Here is a 21,118-nt window from a genome sequence, read left to right as displayed (position 1 = left end):
ACGACGATCTTTTGTTGTCGTAGCAATGAAAATATTGCAGATCTGTACAACATGTGCTAACCCCTAGTGATCCTGGGCATCAAACGACTCCAGCAAGACATTCACGGATCGCGTGGCATAGGAGGATCTACCTCAGTCAGCTAATACTATAAAAATGGTACTCGTTCCAAGAAGAAGGTCACAAGCATAGATCCGAAGCAAAATTGCTTCAGATTCCCCGCCTTAGCTTTGGACAACTGACGCTTTATGTTGATCTTCATGGCCTCAACCCAGTTGAAGATCGTAGGTGTCGTGAGGTCGATAGCATATAGGAACTTCGACTTGTTGGTCTCATGTTCCACCTGGGACCCCGCCACTCTGTTGATGGTAAACATAAGTACTCTAAGTTTTAGGTCCTGAACATTGGGAATCTCTATCTTCCTGCTCAGATTTCAAGGCCTTAGGACATTGTTCAGCAAGCAATGAAGATATGCTTGCCCCAATCGGTCGTGACCCATACAAGTTCACCGGTTCCTCTCTTCGGGATAATCCAGTGATGAACTATATATCTAAAGTTTCCAACTCCAACTCCTGGTCACCAATGACAAATATTTCTCGATTAATGTCCCAAAGACTAATCATGTACCGAAGCAACTCGAGCTGGGCCTACATCTCTGGTGTGAGAAAGAATTTGAGGAGCCCACAAGCCCTAAAAGCTTCCAGGTAATTTGGATCATTCACTACTTGGGTGTCAACATCCTCATGTTCCTGTTCTTTCTAGTCCACCATTTTTGGCGATTCTTTCCTGCAAAAGCCATTAATTTGAGTCAACAATCATGCTTGACCCATAAAATTTGAGTTTAAACAGTGATTTTTTAGAGAAATAGGGTTTTCCCCATTCACGATGCCATGGTGCCTATTTTAAAAATAATTGTTCCAACGGTGCGACTGGCTTTCTTTAATCATCCTCAGCCGGCATGATTCCGTGCCTGGAAGTTGCGCCGACCGAGGGCATATTTATTTTTTCAAAACCCCCTCAAAAAACTAAAAAAATGGTTAAAAACATAAATAAAGGACATGAAACGGAGCTCAGGGCTTTGGTTTTTACCTGTAACTAGCGGCTCAGCGATTGACCTCCCGAATCTCCTGCAATCTGCTCTGAAACAATTAGGGAAAACGTGAGTAAAAATTTTTCACAGCAAGGTAAAATTGTTAGAAAATTATATATTACGGAGCAATGGAACACATAAAATATTGCAAAAATATAAACACAGAAAATGCACAAAACAAGAGAGACACAGATATACGTGGTTCACCCAGTTTTGGCTACGTCCACCCCGAACATCCAGTCCTTCCTTTCTATTATCCAGCAAAATGAAGAGACGCAACCTACAGCAAATCCGCTATAATATCCTCTGTTTTCTCTCACAATCTCACCTCTCTATTTCTCGCTCAGGGAATACACATCTGTGTCACAGCCTCAAATACAATACCCTCATACAAAGAGAGGGGTTGCCTTCTAGGGCAAAAAACCCTAAACTAAACATAAGTTCTACCGTCAGATCATTCGCCTAATGAACGGCCCAGATTGATTAGAAATTACTATACTTTTACAAGGCAATTTTACATTTGTTTTTAGCTTTGGGGGCGCTGCCCCCGAGCCCCCGGACCCCCGCGGGGGGGGACAAGTCCCCCCCGCACCCCCCCGCGTGGAGGGGTGTAAAAACATCCTGGGGTATACATCCAGCTGAAACAAAGACCTCTGAACAATCATGCTCCACACACAACAATCTCCCACTTGGAGAATGATTGTAGAAATTCCATCGCTGCTTCATTTGCTGGACAATGACTCCTCTTTGGACCTGGTTGTTTCTCATCTTCATCGTCATCCTTGAAGACCAATTGAAACTGAGCATATTCCTAGTTTCTCCCTGGTTACAACTTTTGTTAGCATATCTGCAGGATTCTGGCTAGTGTGTATCTTTTCCAGCTTCAACTCTCCATCTTCCAACACTGATCGTATGAAATGGTACTTGAGTTGTATGTGTTTAGTCCTGTAATGAAATGCTGAGTTCTTTGCAAGATGAATGGCACTTTGGCTATCACTGTATAACGTGCCCATATCATGCTCCTTACCCAATTCACCCATAAACCTTTGTAACCAAATCATTTCTTTACTAGCCTCTATAGCAGCAACATACTCTGCTTCTGTTGTTGAAAGTGCAACAACACTTTGGATTTTTGAAACCCAACTGACAACTGTTCCTCCAACAGTAAATACATATCCTGTAGTGTTCCTCCTATTATCTCTGTCACCTGCCATATCTGCATCAACATATCCTTGTAGAGAAATGTTTGAACCACCAAAGCATAATGCTTGATTTGTGGTACCTTTCAAATATCTGAGAATCCATTTCACTGCCATCCAATGTTCCTTTCCTGGATTGTTCATGTACATGCTTACAACTCCCACTGCATGTGCAATATCAGGCCTTGTGCAAACCATTGCATACATTAAGCTTCCAACTACTGATGCATATGGAACTTTAGACATATAATCCATGTCTTCTTGGGTCTTTGGGCACATTTCCTTGCTAAGTTTGAAATGGCTAGCAAAAGGTGTACTAACTGGTTTTTCATTTTGCATATTAAATCTTTTCAACACCTTTTGTATGTACTCATTCTAAGACAATGTTAATTTGCGATTTTTCCTGTCTCTAGTTATTCTCATAACAAGGATTTGTTTTTCAGCTCCCAAATCCTTCATTGCAAACGAATTTGCCAATTTTCTTTTGAGTACATTTATTTCCTTCATGTTAGATCCTGCAACAAGCATGTCATCCACATACAATAACAATATAATATAGCTGCCATCATTTTGATTTTTTCAGATAAACACAATGATCAGAGTGACATCTAGTATAACCTTGTTCAGACATAAACTTGTCAAATTTTAGATACCACTGCCTTGGAGCCTGTTTTAAGCCATACAAACTCTTCTTCAACCTGCACACTAGTTTCTCCTTCCCTTTCACCTCATATCCTTGTGGCTGCTGCATATATATCTCTTCCTCCAAATCCCCATGGAGAAAGGTTGTCTTTACATCTAACTGCTCAAGATGAAAATCTTCAGCTGCTACAAGACTTAAAATAGTTCTGATTGAAGTCATTTTAACAACAGGAGAAAATATTTCATCAAAATCAATACCTTTCTTCTGTGCAAACCCCTTCACCACAAGTCTAGCTTTGTACCTCTGTTTTCCTCCATCTTCTTCCTTCAGCCTGTAAACCCTTATTCTTCAATGTAGCTTTTCCTGCAGGAAACCTAACTAAATCCCAAGTCTGGTTATGCATTAAGGAGTCCATCTCTTCTTCCATGGCTACCTCCCACTTCTTCCTGCTTTCAACCTGCATTGCTTCTTCATAACATTCGGGTTCACCAGAATTAGTCAACAATAAATAAAATAATGAAGGAGAGTATCGTTCAGGGGGTCTACTTATCCTGGTAGATCTTATAACACCACTTTCAGGTGTTTAGGGTGCCTGTTGTTGTTGTGGTGATTGTTGTTGTTGATTATTATTATTTTCAGGCACCTTTACCTTTTCAGAGATGTCATCAAGAACTGCGTATTCCTTGTTTTCGTTTTCTTTCTTCTTTTCCTGCAACTGATTCTTATACAAGACCTTTTCATTGAATATTACATCTCTGCTCCTAATGATTTTGTGATTTTCATAATCATATAAGCGATAACCAAAATCATTAACACCATATCCAATAAAGGTACATTTCTTTGACTTTGCCTCAAGCTTTGTTCTATTTTCTTTATCAATATGGACAAAGGCCTCACAACCAAAAGGCTTTAAAAAAGAGTAGTTTACCTTTTTACCTGTCCATGCTTCCTCCGGAACACCACCATCCGAAGAACTTGAAGGCCCTCTGTTTATTAGATAAACAGCAGTATCTACAGCATCTGCCCAAAACTGTAAAGGCAATCCTGCATGCAATCTCATGCACTTTGCACGCTCCATGATTGTTCTGTTCATCCTTTCTGACACACCATTTTCTTGTGGTGTTCTTGGAACTGTCTTCTCTCTGCGAATTCCATGTTCTGAACAGTACCTATCAAACTCTTTGCTGCAATATTCACCTCCATTGTCTGATCTAAGACACTTCAATTTCTTTCCTGTCTCAATCTCAACCAAAGCTTTCCATTTCTTGAAAGTATCAAATACATCATATTTATTCTTAATACAATAAATCCAAGTTTTTCTAGTTGCATCATCAATAAAGGTAACATAATAATGAGAGCCATCGAGAGATGATACCTGAGCAGGTCCCCATACGTCTGTATGCAGAAGCTCTAATTTTTCATTCTTCTTTTATTTCCCAACTCTGAGAAATCTGACTCTCTTCTGTTTTCCATAAATGCGGTTTTCACAGAAGTCCAAATCAACATTCTTCAAACCCAGCAACAAATTCCTTGAGTGAAGAATCGTCATCCCCTTTTCACTCATGTGTCCGAGCCTATGATGCCATAATGCTGCATCTGCTCCTTTGGAAGTTAAAGCATTAACAGAGTTAGAAATACCATTGCATAAATACAATGTACCAACCTTTTCACCTTTTTCTATTACCAGGGCTCCTTTGGTGACCTTCCAAGCTTTATCTATGAAAGTTGTCACACAACCTTCACCGCCTAACTGCCCTGTTGAAATCAGATTTTTCTTTAGATCTGGAACATGCCTTACCTCCTTTAATAGCCATTGGTTTCCATTCTGTTGTTTTGCAAGAACCTTACCCATTCCAACGATTTACAGGGTTTATCATCACCCAGACGAACTTGTCCAAAATCTCCTTGAACATAGTCATGAAAGTATTTCTTATCAGGTGTGGCATGGAATGAAGCCCCTGAATCTACCACCCAGGAATCAGTAATATTTTCGAAAGAAAGAATCAAAGCATCTTGTAACACCTCACCTGTCACATTTGCTTCATGATTGTTTTCTTGCTGTGCATCTCCTTCTTTTCCCTTCCGAGATCTACAGTCTTTCTTTAGGTGTCCTTTCTTTCCACATTTCTAGCACACTATCCCCGATCTGGACTTGGATCTGCCTTTCCTTGATTTACTGCGATATCCTGAGCTCTTTCCTCTTTCCATTTTTCTTCCTCTAGACTCTGCACTCAAATCATTTCCCGATGTCTCACCGGAGCTTTTCCGTCGCATTTCCTCGCTAAGGATAGCACCGACAACATCATCAACTTTAAAGTACTAGATCCAGAAACGGAGTTACTAATAGCCATTACCAAACCATTCCAACTTTCTGGTAATGAGCACAAGAATAACAGAGCTCTAACTTCGTCATCAAAGTTTACCCCTACAAAACTTAACTGACTTGTAACTGTATTAAAATCATTTAAATGGTTTGCAATAGATCCACCTTCTAACATATTCATATTAAATAGCCGTTTCATAAGAAATACCTTGTTTGAGGCTGAGGGTTTTTCATATAGTTTCGACAACGTCTGCATCAAACCCTCTGTCGTGGTTTCCTTCGAAATGTTGAAGGTGACTGACGCAGCAAGGCACAACCGTATTGTTCCGAGTGCCTTTCTGTCGAGAAGGTTCCATTCTTCGTCTTTCATACCCGTCGGCATCTTTGTTTTTCTGCCCAATGGTAGGTATAGATCTTTCTGATACAGATAATCTTCCATCTGCATCTTCCACAACGAGAAGTTTTGGCCGTTAAATTTTTTGACCCTAAACTTACCATCTTCTGCCATTGCTCCCACTCGAACCAGGAACCCTTATTTCCTGCGAGTTTATCAGCCAAATAGACCTTCGGCTCTGATACCAGTTGTTAGAAAATTATATATTACGGAGCAATGGAACACATAAAATATTGCAGAAATATAAACACAAAAAACGCACAAAACAAGAGAGACACAGATATACGTGGTTCACCCAGTTTGGGCTACGTCCACCCCGAATATCCAGTCCTTCCTTTCTATTATCCAGCAAAATGAAGAGACACAACCTACAGCAAATCCGTTGTAATATCCTCTGTTTTCTCTCACAGTCTCACCTCTCTATTTCTCGCTCACAGAATACACATCTGTATCACAGCCTCAAATACAATACCCTCATACAAAGAGAGGGGTTGCCTTCTAGGGCAAAAAACCCTAAACTAAACATAAGTTCTACCGTCAGATCATCCGCCTAATGAACGGCCCAGATTGACTAGAAATTACTATACTTTTACAAGGCAATTTTACATTTGTTTTTAGCTTCGGGGGCGCTGCCCCGAGCCCCCGGACCCCCGCGGGGGGGGACAAGTCCCCCCACACCCCCCCACGTGGAGGGGTGTACAAACATCCTAGGGTATACATCCGGCTGAAACAAAGACCTCTGAACAATCATGCTCCACACACAACAAAAATGGTAAATGGTAAAAATATATTTACTTTGCTCCTTTTTATTCATTTTTTCATGAAAAAATAAGGCTTTTGTAAATATTTTTACCTATTTTGCCTCAAGAACTAGATGATACACTTTACCTTTTTGCGTAGCGACAGGTAATGGATGTTCGGCAATGATGACGAGTCACATTTCAGCTCTTTTCTCGACTTGTTAAGCTCATATGTAAATATTGCCGAGTGTTTTTCCCTTTTGACTCGTAAAAGAAAATAAAATGGGGTGTTTGCTTTCAAACTCTTTTCCAACCCTTTAAAAGAGAAAAGATGGTCGAGCCCTTGCCGTTTCAAACTTGTTAATGGATGTGAAATGTCATGTGCCCAGTATAAGTTTACCCCTTTTTCGAGCTAGGATGCACTATTTACGAAAAAGGTACTCGTTGACTAAAATGGTCAAGCGGTTCTCTCAAGTATTGTTTTCTACCTTTTCGGGCTCGAGAGACGCAAACGTATGAAAAGGGACCATGTGTAGTTTTCTTTTCCGTGTCTTTTTCAAACTCTCTAAACATGAAAAAGATACCGAGTTACACCTTTATCGGACTCGTTAAACAATTAAACGACATCAAATTCGTCATCATGACAAACATGAGCTTCTCCTTCCTAGGGATTGTTAAACTTACTAGGTCAGATTCGTCCGAAGGGTGAAATTATAGTGCAAGCATATGCTATCCCCTTCAAGATTGTGATTAAAAAATAAGTTGGCTACCTGCCAGAAATGGTGGGGGAAAATTTGGAAATCTATTAGTTGTGTTGGTAGCTCACTCTTGAGCATGACACTTTCTGCTTCTTGTCGGGTTGGGATATCCTCCTTTGCATCATTGACCTTCCTAGTTCTGGTTCATTCATTTTTTCCTTCCATTTGATCTTTTCCACATCATCATGACCAACGATCCCATGGATCCAAAAGCTGCCAAACTTCCAGTTGTGTTGTCGATATGTTCAAGAGTTGTCCTTTTGCAGTTACACTTACCTCTGATTCTCTGTATGGCCTAAAATAATTTTGCATCCTTTCGTCTCATTTCGATGATGTGGGAAACATTATGACCGCCTTCGATATGGTCGTTTCCTGTCGACTTCAGCTCATTATCCTGGAAGTTGACCAAGAGACTCCCTTCCAGTACCTTAGAGCTTGCATGCCCTAATGGAAAGTTCTTCACACTCGACGACAAGTTCAAATCATTGTCTTTCGTTCGAGTGATTTCTCAGGTGTTCGACTTCAGTTCCTTTATTCACATTATGTGAATTATATTGATAGTACCTTGAGGACAAATGTCATTATTGGTGGTTTCTCTCATGCTTTTTAACAATTTACATCATTGACTAGTAATCAAGTGATTTTCTAGCATGTTTGACGTCAACACATCTATTCACATGTTAGAATTTGTACTTTGATCGAGTCGTGTTGGAGTGCAAGACCTTGGACTCAGATCACAAAAGTCCAAGTTGCGAAGTGATGTGACATGGTTATGTTGATATGCATGTCTCTTTCAGATGGATGGTTGTGACCATACCATGAGTTATCAGATGTGATCCTTCGCATTATTGGATGGTTGCGACCATACCTTGGTTTAATTATGATCCTCTTTGACGGATGGTTGCACCCATACCTAGATCCATTTACATGATCATTCTCTGGGTGGCTACGTCCATGCCACGATTCAAGTATCATTAGACAGAGTTCTCAGTTATGTATATGTATTTTTACTTGCTCGCAGGTTTTCCGACGGCAGACTACAGTTCCCCGCACTGATTCATAAAGCATTTCATCCCTCACTCTAGTTCTTCCTTCACGCTTTAGGGGGCATCTTTTACATAGCATTTTGTCATTGTCCCTCTACTCCCCATTCCTTGATCCTGGAGGACCTCTACAATGAACCCCACATGCTTTTGCTTCATGAAGATACTCCCATTGTGTTCCTTTTCATGAGTAGATCAATTCCCTTTGCACCATTTCCCTCGAATCTTCTGTTTTTCCCAGTTTACAAGACCAACGCTAATGACCTTTGTCTCCCCTGTGCCGATGTGCAAAGATTAGCATTATCCCTAGCACCGACCAGAGCGACTAAGCTGTGTTCTAGTTGCGCAAACCTGTTATGGAAAGTTTTTTAAATTAAGAGTCGAATCTTCCAACTCTAGAAGCTTTGTAAGGAAAGTCTGGTAAATGGTTTTGCCGGATGGGGTCGAGGATGTTAGTTTGGGATCCTTTCCCCTATAATGATGGAATTACCTCAAGGGATAAGACCTTCTCCTATGAGAAGAGGATCCATCTCCCATCCATTCATCCTATATAAACCTCCCTTCTTCCCAAGCACAAGCTACCGTTAATGTTGGTGTGTTAGTGCTATTTTGGTTTGGAGTAAACAACAAGTTATTCCTAGTTGTAGCTATCTAGTTGTGTGAGGGAGAAGTGTGATTTGGTTTGGAGTGAAGCCTAAAGGGAAGAGCCTTAAAACTATTGTTGATTGAGGCCATCATGGAATGGTAGCAGAAGTGTGTGGGAACCTGGTCTTGTCAGAGGAGAACCACAACATCAAGACAATGGTTGTAATCTCTCTTTGATTCAATATATATGCAACTATCGATTGATTTCCTACATGATTTATCATCTTACATATTCATGGATTAATGTTTCTTGACTTGTTAAGTAGGTTGAATTACAATTTTTCTATTATCACGGTTGTTGTTTGCTGTTGTTTACTTGTTTCAGGTGTCTAAAGAAGGAAGTGAGAGATAGCTGGAGTGAGAAAGCAAGGACATCATCAAATGGGATAAGCGTACTAAGAGGTATGCCCTCTTAATTGGTTCTAACCTAAGTAAATCTTCCATAGAATGTATCTATTGTGGCTAGACCCATTATCGAGCTAGAGGAATGTGTTTGTGTTCGCACTTATAATTTTACTTCACCGCAGCCTGATATTACCATTAGGAAATATCACAGGGATATCTCCATACCCTTTAATCTGATATGCTTTATCATCTCCCAGGTAGATGTTAGCAGCATTGCTGGTCTCCTTGAAATTTTCATACCAGTGTTTATTAGATGTCATATGAGTGGATGCCCCAAAATCCAAAAACCAAGTTCTAGCATCGTCAGTCTCAGTAGAAAGAGCAGCATGAGACACAAATAATTTAAGATCATGATTCAAATCTTCACCGGAAAAATTCCCTGTATGCCTCTTGTGTCTATGTATGTTTTCATCATTATTTTTCTTATAGTAGTCTCTAGTAATATGACCAATTCTTCCGCAGTAAAAACACTTAATCCATAAATCATTTTTGGTTGATGACATACCTTAAAATGGATTTTTCTGAGATGGACCGCCGCTTTTATGTCCTCCTCCTGGTTTCCAATTGAAGAACTTCTTCTTTGCCACCAATGCCAAATCTTCATTTTAAGGCTTTAGATTCTTGGGTCTCTCTTCTTCCTACATCAAAATCCCTGTCAAATCATCAAAGGAGGGAGCTTCCTCCCTTGTTGCAAGCCCTGTAATAAACATTTGATAATCATTTATCATGCCATTTAAGGTAATTGTGACAAGATAAGTGTTGGATACTTTATCCCCTATGTCACCTAACTTGTCTTTCAATTCTTTAATCTGTGAAATGAATGCAATAATAGATTCATTCTCTTCCATCCTAATGGAGAGAATCTTTCTCTTTAGAAACAACACACGATTTGTATTTTTCGTTTCATACAAATCCTTGAGTGTCACCCAAATCTCATTAGAAGTTTTGCAGTCTCAGATATGAGGGATTATGATGTCTTTTACCGACATCTTGAACAACACCTTCGTTTTATTTTCCCTTTCTACCCAATCTTGAATTGATGCAACTATAGCACCTTTAGCTGCAATTTTCTTTGCTTCATCTCCATTTGCAATTGTCCATGCGCTAGAGCCCTCTAGCAATGTTTGCAACTTGAACTTCCAGTTGGCACAATTTGACCCATCAAGCTTATTGCTCTCATTAAGGTATTTCTATACAATGTGATTATTCATTGCAAAAAAAAAAATTCAACAATGTCATCCTTTTTAACTCACGAGCACCACCAGTAACTCGTCTGATCAATAGATCCACGACTCCAATAACGGATCCATTGATCCAATCAATAGATCCACTGATCCAACAATGGATCTATGGATCCAACACTAGATGCACTGATGCAACAACAAATCTATGGATCCAACACCAAATCCACCGATCCACTCAACAGATCTATGAATCCAACACCAGATCCACTCAATAGATTTACAGATTCATTCAACCGATTCAAGCAAGAGTTTCACAGAAAAAAGAAAAAATTTCACACAAACAATCGTCTGCATAGTCTTACCTCAGACACAACGCGCAGGAGGAAGTTAAGAAGATAAGGATGACTATTGAGTCGAAAGAGAAGGTCAAGGTCTTTCTCTCGACCATGTAGCTACCCTTTGTCTCTTCTTGAAGCAAGGCAAGATGTTAAAGAGAAAGTTGTCTGGGTAGCCTTACCTCAGACACAGTGCATAGGAGGAATTTTTCTCTAAGTCACATTCATATGCACAATTTTCCTTCTTACTACCTACGCAGTTCTACACAGTTTTCCCTCAATAAAGCTGTGCAGTCTCCTTCTCTGCTGCAAACCCTACAACTTCACAGATAAGCTTTCCCTGAAGAAACGATCCTCAACTTGGCTTATCCTACTGATCCGCTACTTCACTAATCTCTAATGGAGCCTCCTCCAATCCATGCCAAGATTCGTTGTTGCACAACATTGCGAATAAGATCTACACATCTGCCTTCACTAGCAAAGGAGGCTTACTCTCTCTCTAATCTCAGCCACAAAGGCTCAACTCGCCACAAACCCAGCTCACACAACGCTCCTTCTCTGCGCTTTGATACCAAGATAAAAATGGGAAGACATGTTAAAATGAAACTTGTAGCTCACAGGTGAGACGAGCTACACCTAGAGACTACCCAAGCAATACTGCTCTACTCCATCATCCATTGAATCTGAAATAAATAAGATTTCACTCAATTTAGGGAGATCAAAACTATATCCTAAAAAATAGGAACTAAATCTAAATGAAGACACACACAACCATGAAACAAACTTTCTCCATTAATTTCAAGTGTATATTATTTTAGTATTTTTCTTCTTTAATTTTAGTAAAACATAAAGGTTAAACTACAAGACTCTCACATTCGTTTTAGGAGAATAGTTCCAAGGGAGTTACCCCAGTGGATTTACCTATCCATTTGCATAATACTCAGGATCTATCAACATTATCTATGTTCTCAGAGAAACCCATGTTCTTAGAGTAACCCACCTAAGGTTAGCAACATTTTTCTCTTTTAAATTGATATTATCAGTGTTGTGGAGCCAAATCATATTCTAGAGAGTAGGCGTAATTTAATTTTGTTATAAATTGAGAGAGTCAAAGTAGTTTAATTTGGTGTTGTCTAATGAGGTGGGGGAATTTCCTGGACAGTCTTGCATTAGCAGTTTTTGAATCATGTTTTTGATGGTGGAAATAGATTCAACACTATCAAAAACTTCTGGAGCATCCAAAATCTTGAATTTTGATAACTGTAACTTGGATTTACAAAAATCTCTATCGGATTTTATCAGAATCTTGAATTTTCATGATTTTCAAGGCAAATTTGCAAGCTAATTAGACTACGACAAACATTTTGTTATAATTTAAAGAGTAGAAATAGTTTAATTTTGTTATAAATTTTTTAACTTTGATAAAATAAAGTTTGATAAAGTTTGGGAGGTGTAAAATACTAAAAATTTGATAAAATAAAATTTTGAAATATAAAATAATGAGTAAATTAATGCATTGTTAAATTACATTTACATAATGATGAGTGAGTATTCCATTTATGTAATTATAAAACTTAAATCATGATCTATATTCCTTACATATATATTGGAATTTTTTTAAAATTCTCCAATCTTCTAACATAATTATCATTAAATTATAAATAAATACCAATTTTAAAATATTATTTTATTATAAAAAACTTAAATCATGATTCAACTATATTCCTTACATAAATATTGTCTTTTTTTAATATTATTTTAAATCATGATCAATATTGTTGACTAGTGAGGAAACTTCCAGATCCCAACCATGAATTAGGGTACGATATCATACGTCAGATTTTGACTTTTATGTGTTAGAGTTTAGCAAAGTTACAACAACTCAGGAGTCGGAACATGGGCTCTCTCCAATGTCTGCTGTGCAATTCTGTTATATCATACGAATGCATGCAATTTCATGCCCACTTTCGCCATTATTTCAGTTCTTTAATCCGTGAGATGAATGCAGTAACAGAGTCATTCTCTTCCATCCTAACAAAGAGAATCTTGCTCTTCAGAAACAACACACGTTTTGTATTTTTTGTTTCATACAAATCCTTGAGTGTCAAGCAAATCTCATTAGAAGTTTTGCAGTCTCATATATGAGGGATTATGTTGTCTTTTATCGACATCTTCAACACCTTTGCTTTATTTTCCCTTTTTCCCAATCTTGAACAAATGCGGTTGTGGCACCTTCGGCTACAACCATCTTTGCTTCATCTCAGTTTTCAATTGTCCATGCACTAGAACCCTCGAGCAATGTCTGCAACTTGAACTTCCAGTTGGCATAATTTGATCCATCAAGCTTATTGCTCTCATTAAGGTATGTCTCTACAATGTGATTATTCATTGTGACAAAACAATTTCAACAGTGCCCTACTTTTTAACTCACGAGCACCAGCAGTAACTCGTCTAATCAATAGATCCACAACTCCAATAACATATCCACCGATCCAAGCAACAGATCCAGTGATCCAGCAATAGATCTATGGATCCAACACCAGATCCACTGATCCAGCAACGGATCTATGGATCCAACACCAGATCCACTGATCCAACAACAAATATATGGATCCAACACTAGATCCACTAATCCACTCAAAAGATCTATGGATCCAACACCAGATCCACTCAATAGATCTACATATTCATTCAACCGATCCAGGCAAGAGTTTCACCAAAAAAAAAACAACAACAACAACAACAATAAGTTTCACAGAAATAATCGTCTGCGTAGTCTTACCTCCGACACAACGCGCAAGAAGAAGTTAAGAAGATAAGGATGGATATTGAGTCGGAAGATAAGGTCAAGGTTTTTTTCTCGACCATGTAGCTACCCTTCGTCTCCTTTTGAAGCAAGGCAAGATGTTAAAGCCAAATTCGTCTAGGCAGTCTTACCTCAGACACAGTGCGTAGGAGGAAGTTTTCTCCAAGTCACCTTCATATGCACAATTTTCCTTCTTACTGTCTGTGCAGTTCTGCGCAATTTTCCCTCAATAAAACTGCGCATTCTCCTTCTCTATCCTCTGTAGCAAACCCTGCAACTTCGCAGATAAGCTTTCCTTGAAGAAACAATCCCCAACTTGGCTTTTCCTTCCGATCCGTTGCTCCACTGATCTCTAATGGAGCCTCCTCCAATCCATGCCAAGATTCACTACTGCACAACTTTGCGAACAAGATCTACGCACCTACCTTCACTAGCAAAGGAGGCTTACTCGCTCTCCAATTTTAGCCACAAAGGCTCAACTCACCACAGACCCAGCTCACACAGAGCTCCTTATCTATGCTCTGATATCAAGATAAAAATGGGAAGACAAATTAAAATGAAACTTGCATCTCACAGGTGAAACGACCTACACATGGAGACTGCCCAAGAAGTACTGTTCTACTCCATTATCCATTGGATCTGAAATAAATAAGATTACATTCAATTTAGGGAGATCAAAACTATATCCTAAAAGATAGGAACTAAATCTAAACGAAAACATACACAACCGTGAAACAATCTTTCTCCATTAATTTCAATTGTATATTATTTTAGTATTTCTCTTCTTTAATTTTAGTAAAATATAAAGGTTAAACTACAAGGCTCTCAAATTCGTTTTAGGAGACTAGTTCAAAGGGAGTTACCCCAATGGATTTACCTGTCCATTTGCCTGATACTAGGGTCTATCAACATTATCAATGTTCTCGGAGCAACCCATGTTCTCATAGTAACCCACTTGGGGTTAGCAACATTTTTCTCTTTTAAAATGATATTATCAATGTTGTGGAGCCAAATCATATTCTAGAGAGTAGGGGCAATTTAATTTTGTTATAAATTCATGGAGTCAGAGTAGTTTAATTTGGTGTCATCTAACAAGGTGGAGGAATTGTTGGAGAATCTTGCATCAGCAGTTTTTTAATCATGTTTTTTATGGTGGAAATAGATTCAGCACTATCAAAAAGTTATGGGGCACCCATGTTTTTGATGGTGGAAATAGATTCAGCACTATCAAAAAGTTCTGGGGCACCCATGTTTTTGATGGTGGAAATGGATTCAGCACTCTCAAAAACTTTTAGGGCACCCAAAATCTTGAAATTTGACAACTGTAACTTGGATTTACAAAAATCCATAACAGCTTTTATCAAAATCTTACCGAAATTTCCATGATTTTCAAGGCAAATATAAACTGGTTAAACTAAGACGAACATTTTGTTATAATTTAATGTTATAATTTAAAGAATAAATATAGTTTAATTTTATTATAATTTTTTTAACTTTGATAAAATAAAGTTGATCAAATTTAAGAGGTGTAAAATACTAAAAATTTGATAAAATAAAATTTATGAAGTATAGAATAATGAATAAATTAATGCGTTGTTAAATTACGTTTACATAATGATAAGTAAGTATTCTATTTATATAATCTTCTCATATAAAACTTAAATCATGATTCAGCTATATTCCTTACCTGTATATATATTGGTTTTTCTTAATATCCTCCTATCTTCTAACATAATTATCATTAAATTGTGAATAAAAACAAATTTTAAAATATTATTATATTATAAAAAACTTAAATCATGATTCAGCCATACATAAATGTTGTCTTTTTTTAATATTATTTTAAATCATGATCAATATTGTTGACTGGTGAGGAAACTTCCAGATCCCAACCGTTAATTAGGGTAGAGCATCATACGTCAGATTTTTACTGTTCCGCGCTGTGCATTTCTATTATATCATACGAATGCACGCAATTTCATGCCCACTTTTTGCCATTACTTCTTGTGACTTTCTGTCCCTCAGGCGTCTTTCCGCGTTAATTGGTTGAGCTTAATTACTCCCGCAGCCATCTGTTTGTCGTGTTGAACTTAGATTTGTCTGTATACCGTTGTTTTTTTGTCGAACTTGGATTTGTTTGTATGCAGTATTTTGCAGGTATATAAAGTAAGTCTTCTATCAAATATTTTTTTTATAAGTTCTGTAACTTGCTTAGATTTGGTCGACTCTGATCACCATGCTGAAGGGGGACAGGATTACGAATCATGAACTGAGAAATATTAAACATTGGTTTTTTTGGGTGTATTTCTTGAAAATATGCATGAGTCCCTGCGTCATCCCGAGTGTTGAAGGGGTTATACCCAGCTGTCCCAAGTGTGGCAATTCTTCTGTTCCATACCCTTTTAGCACCCAAAATGGTTGTGGTCTCCCTGATTACAGAATCTACTGTAATGCAGCCAACGAGTTGGAATTCAAATCGGTCAATGGGAGCTTTTATAAAATCATTAGTATCAATCCAGCCACCATGAGGCTAGTTATTCAACCTGCACCTCTGATTAAAGATGTTTGTCAGACTGAAGATATGAATAATCAGGGACTGCAATTGAATCAGAGCCTACCTTTCAATATCACCAGTACCAACACGATTATGTTCTTGAATTGCGATCCCGTAATACTGAAATCGCCATTGAATTGCAGCTCAAGCAGTTCGTGTCATACATATATTAATGATACCGGGGCAGCCATGGCCTGTAGAAATGATAGTATTTGCTGCACATTTACAACGGGTAGTTCTACCACTTCTCACCAAATATGGGTACACTCCGGTGGGTGCAGGGCTTACACGAGTGTCCTCAATTTCAACCCGGCTTTGCCTGCGACTCAGTGGAGCTATGGAACGGAGTTACAGTGGGCTGCACCGTTAGAGCCTTCCTGTAAAAGTCAGGCAGATTGTGACCAGAACTCTGCCTGCTCGCCTGATCCAATGGATTCTGGCAGATCCAGGTGTCTCTGTATTGGAGACTATATTTGGGATCCTGTACAGGGAAACTGCACAAAAAATAAGTTGGATCAAACTGCGCCTATGTGTATACTAATACATGTAGTGGCTTTTATTCAATTGGACTAATCCAATTTGGTAAAACTTTGGCTCTTCAGATATATCCTTGTGTGTTGATCCTAACGGTTGTGGAAACAGTAATCGAGGGGCTCTGATTGGAGGTCAGTATTGAAATTTCAGACCTTCATATACAATCCTAGAATATAAATTTTTTTTTTCTCGGTGAAATATATACAATCGTCCATCTCTGCAAGTTTTTTCTCAAATTTACTTTGATTGTGAGTTTGGTTATAACCATTGATTTTACTGTTCGCCAGTCCGAAACCTCAATCGAACCTAGCTGTTCACCAGTCGGATTTCTCAATCAAATTAAAGATGGTCTTTTCATGTTCTGTACTTTGTAAATTGTTCAAAGCTCTGTCCACTTTTTATAAAGAGTGTTCTACAGGCAAGATGTGTCTGTGTCTATGTCTAAATTTAAGATTTTATTGCTGTAATTTAAATCAGCAAATATTTATCTTAATTTAAAAAAATATATAAATATAAATGTATAATTATATCCTTTTACCCCATCACTAATAAACTCTTCATAGGTTTAGGGTAGAGTCGATCTATACTCATTTTATAGGTTGAAGTTTATTCATGAATATTGTTAAATTATTGATATTAACTAAAAGCTCTGTTATCTATATCATCTAAAGTCATCATATTCTGTTTGTTAATATAGTTTTAATTATCCTTATGCACTTTGGTTTTTCTTTTTTCCCTACAAAATTGTTACTCATTATGATTGTTTATATAGATTTACATTATTGTACAATTAATTATTATGATGGTTTATATAGTTATAATGGTTTATATAGTTTAGATTATTGTACAACTATTTATTATAATGGTTTATATAGTTTTAATTATCTTTATTTACTTTGTTTATGTACTTTGTTTTTTTTTTTTCCACACATTATACATTAGTGTCCAATTAATTCTTCACGGACATGTCTTCCAAACCAGAATAAAAACAATCAAGCATACAAAAGACAGGATCCCAACAATAACAACGTTGGGATAAAAAAAACTTGAAAAATATTCCTGGCATGCATATTTAGTAAAAAGTTGTTGGCATGCACCCTGAGAACATCAGGTTTTCTTTCTGTTATTACTAAATGTCTAATAGACGGGAGAAATGCTTTTTTTTTTTATCTTCTGTCCGCATTAAAGTTGTGTTTTTTTGTGGATATGTGATAGCCTCAGCCTCTCAAAAAAATTCCTGAAGTTGGTGAATATTTTGTTGCCAAAGATTTAGGGCTAAATTATGTAATCTGCCTATCTCCCAGAACTAACCAATAACCACTAGAAAATCACTAAAGATTTATAGGCACTTCACATTCCTGAATATTGTAAAGTCTAAAGACAAACAAAGCCCAATTAATTCAGCTTTATTATCAAATTCGGGCCCTAGTCCCATGCTAAGAAGGAAAGAATGATATAATTATTTAGGTGAAATATTATTCCGCTTTGCAAAAATCCCTAACATGACTCTTGGTTCCATAAAAAAATCCCAAGCTTTCTAGGCACTTCACATGCCTAGATATTGCAAAGTCAAGGACAAGCAATGCCCAATTAATTCAGCTATATTATTAGATCTAGATAGTAATCCCACGCTAAGAAAGAAAGAATGATGATTATTGAGGTGAAATAATATTCCCCTCTCCAAAAATAGCTGACATGATTCTTGGTTCCATAAAAACACTCAAACTTTCGAGGCACTTCACATGCCTAAATATTCCAAAGACCCTAATCTCATGGTAAGGAAAAAGAATAATGATTATTTAGGTGAAATATTGTTCCGGCTCTGCAAAAATCCCTAACATGACTCTTGGTTCCATTAAAAAAACCCAAGCTTTCTGCGAAACAATCTTGGGGCCAATAAGAATTATGTTCTTCTTTTAACCTTATGTTCCGAGTTTTTCATTTCTAATTTTGATTTCTGCACCACATGTGGTATAATCGGGAGCTGATTATCAAAGATGTTTCTATTCCTGTACTTTGTTTATTGGAAATGGTAAAGGTTTATATGCTTTACCACTTTTTTTTGTTCTAATGTTGATGCTATGCATTGATGCATGACTCTTAACTACTCAGTTTATTTATTGAAGTACCAAGTACAAAGAAATTTCTTCCTCTATGCTATGCAGGTCAATTTCTTCCTCTGCTATGCAGGTCTTGTTGCAGGAATGTGTGTAGCCATTGCAGTAGCAGTACTTGCAATAATCCTATACGGAAGAAAAAGGGTGCAGATGCAGGCTCAAGCGCAACTGATGAAGGAGAGGGCGGTCATATTATCAACAAACAGCGGAGGAAAGGCCGCCGAACTCTTCACCAGCAAAGAGATGAAAAAGGCAACAAATGGATTTGCAAAGGACCGAGTCCTCGGGATTGGGGGTTTCGGAGAAGTTTACAAAGGAATACTCAAAGACGGCACCCTCGTCGCGGTTAAAACTGCGAAAGTCGGTAATATCAAAGGAATCGAACAGGTTCTGAACGAGGTTCGGATTCTATCTCAGGTGAACCACAGAAATCTGGTTCGACTGTTGGGCTGCTGTGTTGATGCGCAGGAACCGCTCCTGGTGTATGAGTACATTCCCAACGGAACCTTATTCGATCATCTCCACATGACCTCCGGAGGAAAGTTCCTGGAATGGAGAACGCGCTTGAATATTGCTCTCCACACTGCGGAAGCACTGGCTTATCTCCATTCTGCTGCCTTCCCTCCAATATATCACAGAGATGTGAAGTCCACAAACATTTTACTTGACAGTAAATTGAATGCCAAGGTTTCAGATTTTGGGCTATCACGTTTAGCGGAAACGGAGCTGTCTCACATCTCCACATGCGCCCAAGGGACGCTGGGGTACTTGGATCCCGAGTATTACAGAAATTACCAGCTCACTGATAAAAGTGATGTGTATAGTTTCGGCGTGGTTTTGCTGGAACTGGTGACATCGCAGAAGGCCATTGATTTCAGCAGGGAATCTGGTGATGTGAATCTAGCAGTGTATGTACATAATAAATCGGGAAAAGGAAGGGTCATGGATGTTCTCGATCCTCGGTTGAAGGAAAACGCTTCGCAAGTTGTTTTGGAAACCATGAAAGCGGTGGCGTTTTTAGCAATGAGTTGTTTGCAGGAGAGGAGGCAAGAGAGGCCCACCATGAAAGAAGTGACAGAGGAATTGCATTATATCATGCACATTGAGACATCGGGCATTGTAGATGAAGATAGAAGCGAAGAATGTGGACCACTCCTTGGCTTTCAATCATAGCGGTCCAGTGCAATCTCATCATCTCATCTCTAATGTCAGACTTCTCATCGTGGAAGATAGTTAAACATCGGTTTCAGGTCAGACTCAGGCTTGGAATTTTACTTTTTGTAGTATGTATTTTGGGTTTCAACACGTATCTGACGGCAAGCTAAAAATTTAACCTATCACATATGACTTTTTTTTATCTCTCCAACCAAGGATTTCACATATGACTTTTTTTATCTCTCCAACCAAGGATGTCTGATTTTAAATTTACACGGTCAACAACTATAATACCAATACTATTTAAGGGATTTTCCACTTAGTATAACTTTAAATATAAGTAGTTCGCTGCACTCTCAATTTCTCCGGTGTGCCCGTATTAAATCCACATTTCCGTATTAAATTCACAACTCTGCCGTAAAGCATAATTGCATTGAATATTTATCACTAGGAATTCAGGTTTCTAATAATTGTTATGCACTTTCAAGCTATATAATTGGGATTACTCATAGAATTTTTTGTAAAATATTTTTATTTTTGGAAACCAAATGTAATTGACTTTTATCTATACGATTCATGTCAATTTGTTGTATAATGCAATGTCGTATAACACCCATAATTATTTCTAGTTAGAATTTGTGTGTTTATAGCTAAATTGGTTAAGGGTTCAAACTTTGTACAATCCTAATAACCAAATTGTTGTCTCAACTAAAAACTTTCTAGAATAATCTTTTAAGAAGACACCATATGATTATAAGTTTTTAAAATGATTATTATATAATAATATGATTGATTGCATATATCAAATTCCAAATTTGATATGTTATTTATTTGTGTGAACTTGTCATATGCATTTTGAAACTTCACATATTCAAATTTTAATGGATTGAGATAGCATTCATGCTAATAGTATTGAATACACCCAAAACTTTAAATTTATTGACATAAGCGTATCTATGCACTTCACACTTTCTCAACAGTTGAGAGGCCATCCTGATCCCACTCGCATGCCCAATCAGAGTTTAAAATGTCTATAGTTTACATAGTTGCTATTAGTGCAGTGAAGCATTGAAGTATTTTGAGGTGTTTTTGACTTGTTAAGGAAATGCTAGGACTTACTCCCAATGTGATTGTTGAGGTTGTACGTTTGATTGAGGTGGCTAGTTTTATGAGTTTTATGAATGTACATGGTTTA

The 21,118-nt window shown here is 37.8% G+C and overlaps 1 pseudogene; it reads left to right on the top strand.

Moving 5' to 3' along the window:
* The first annotated feature begins 15,756 nt into the window (after window positions 1-15,756).
* On the top strand, window positions 15,757-19,974 carry LOC149186089 (wall-associated receptor kinase-like 20 pseudogene; annotated as a pseudogene).
* The last annotated feature ends 1,144 nt before the right edge of the window (window positions 19,975-21,118 follow it).

This window comes from Pinus tabuliformis, chromosome 3_1 (genome assembly GCF_031772625.1).
Source record: "Pinus tabuliformis cultivar Carrire ecotype Pingquan chromosome 3_1, CPIR1, whole genome shotgun sequence".
NCBI classification, from domain to species: domain Eukaryota; kingdom Viridiplantae; phylum Streptophyta; class Pinopsida; order Pinales; family Pinaceae; genus Pinus; species Pinus tabuliformis.
The sequence above is the reverse complement of the archived record's forward strand: the minus strand, read 5'-3'. Positions and strand labels throughout refer to the sequence as shown.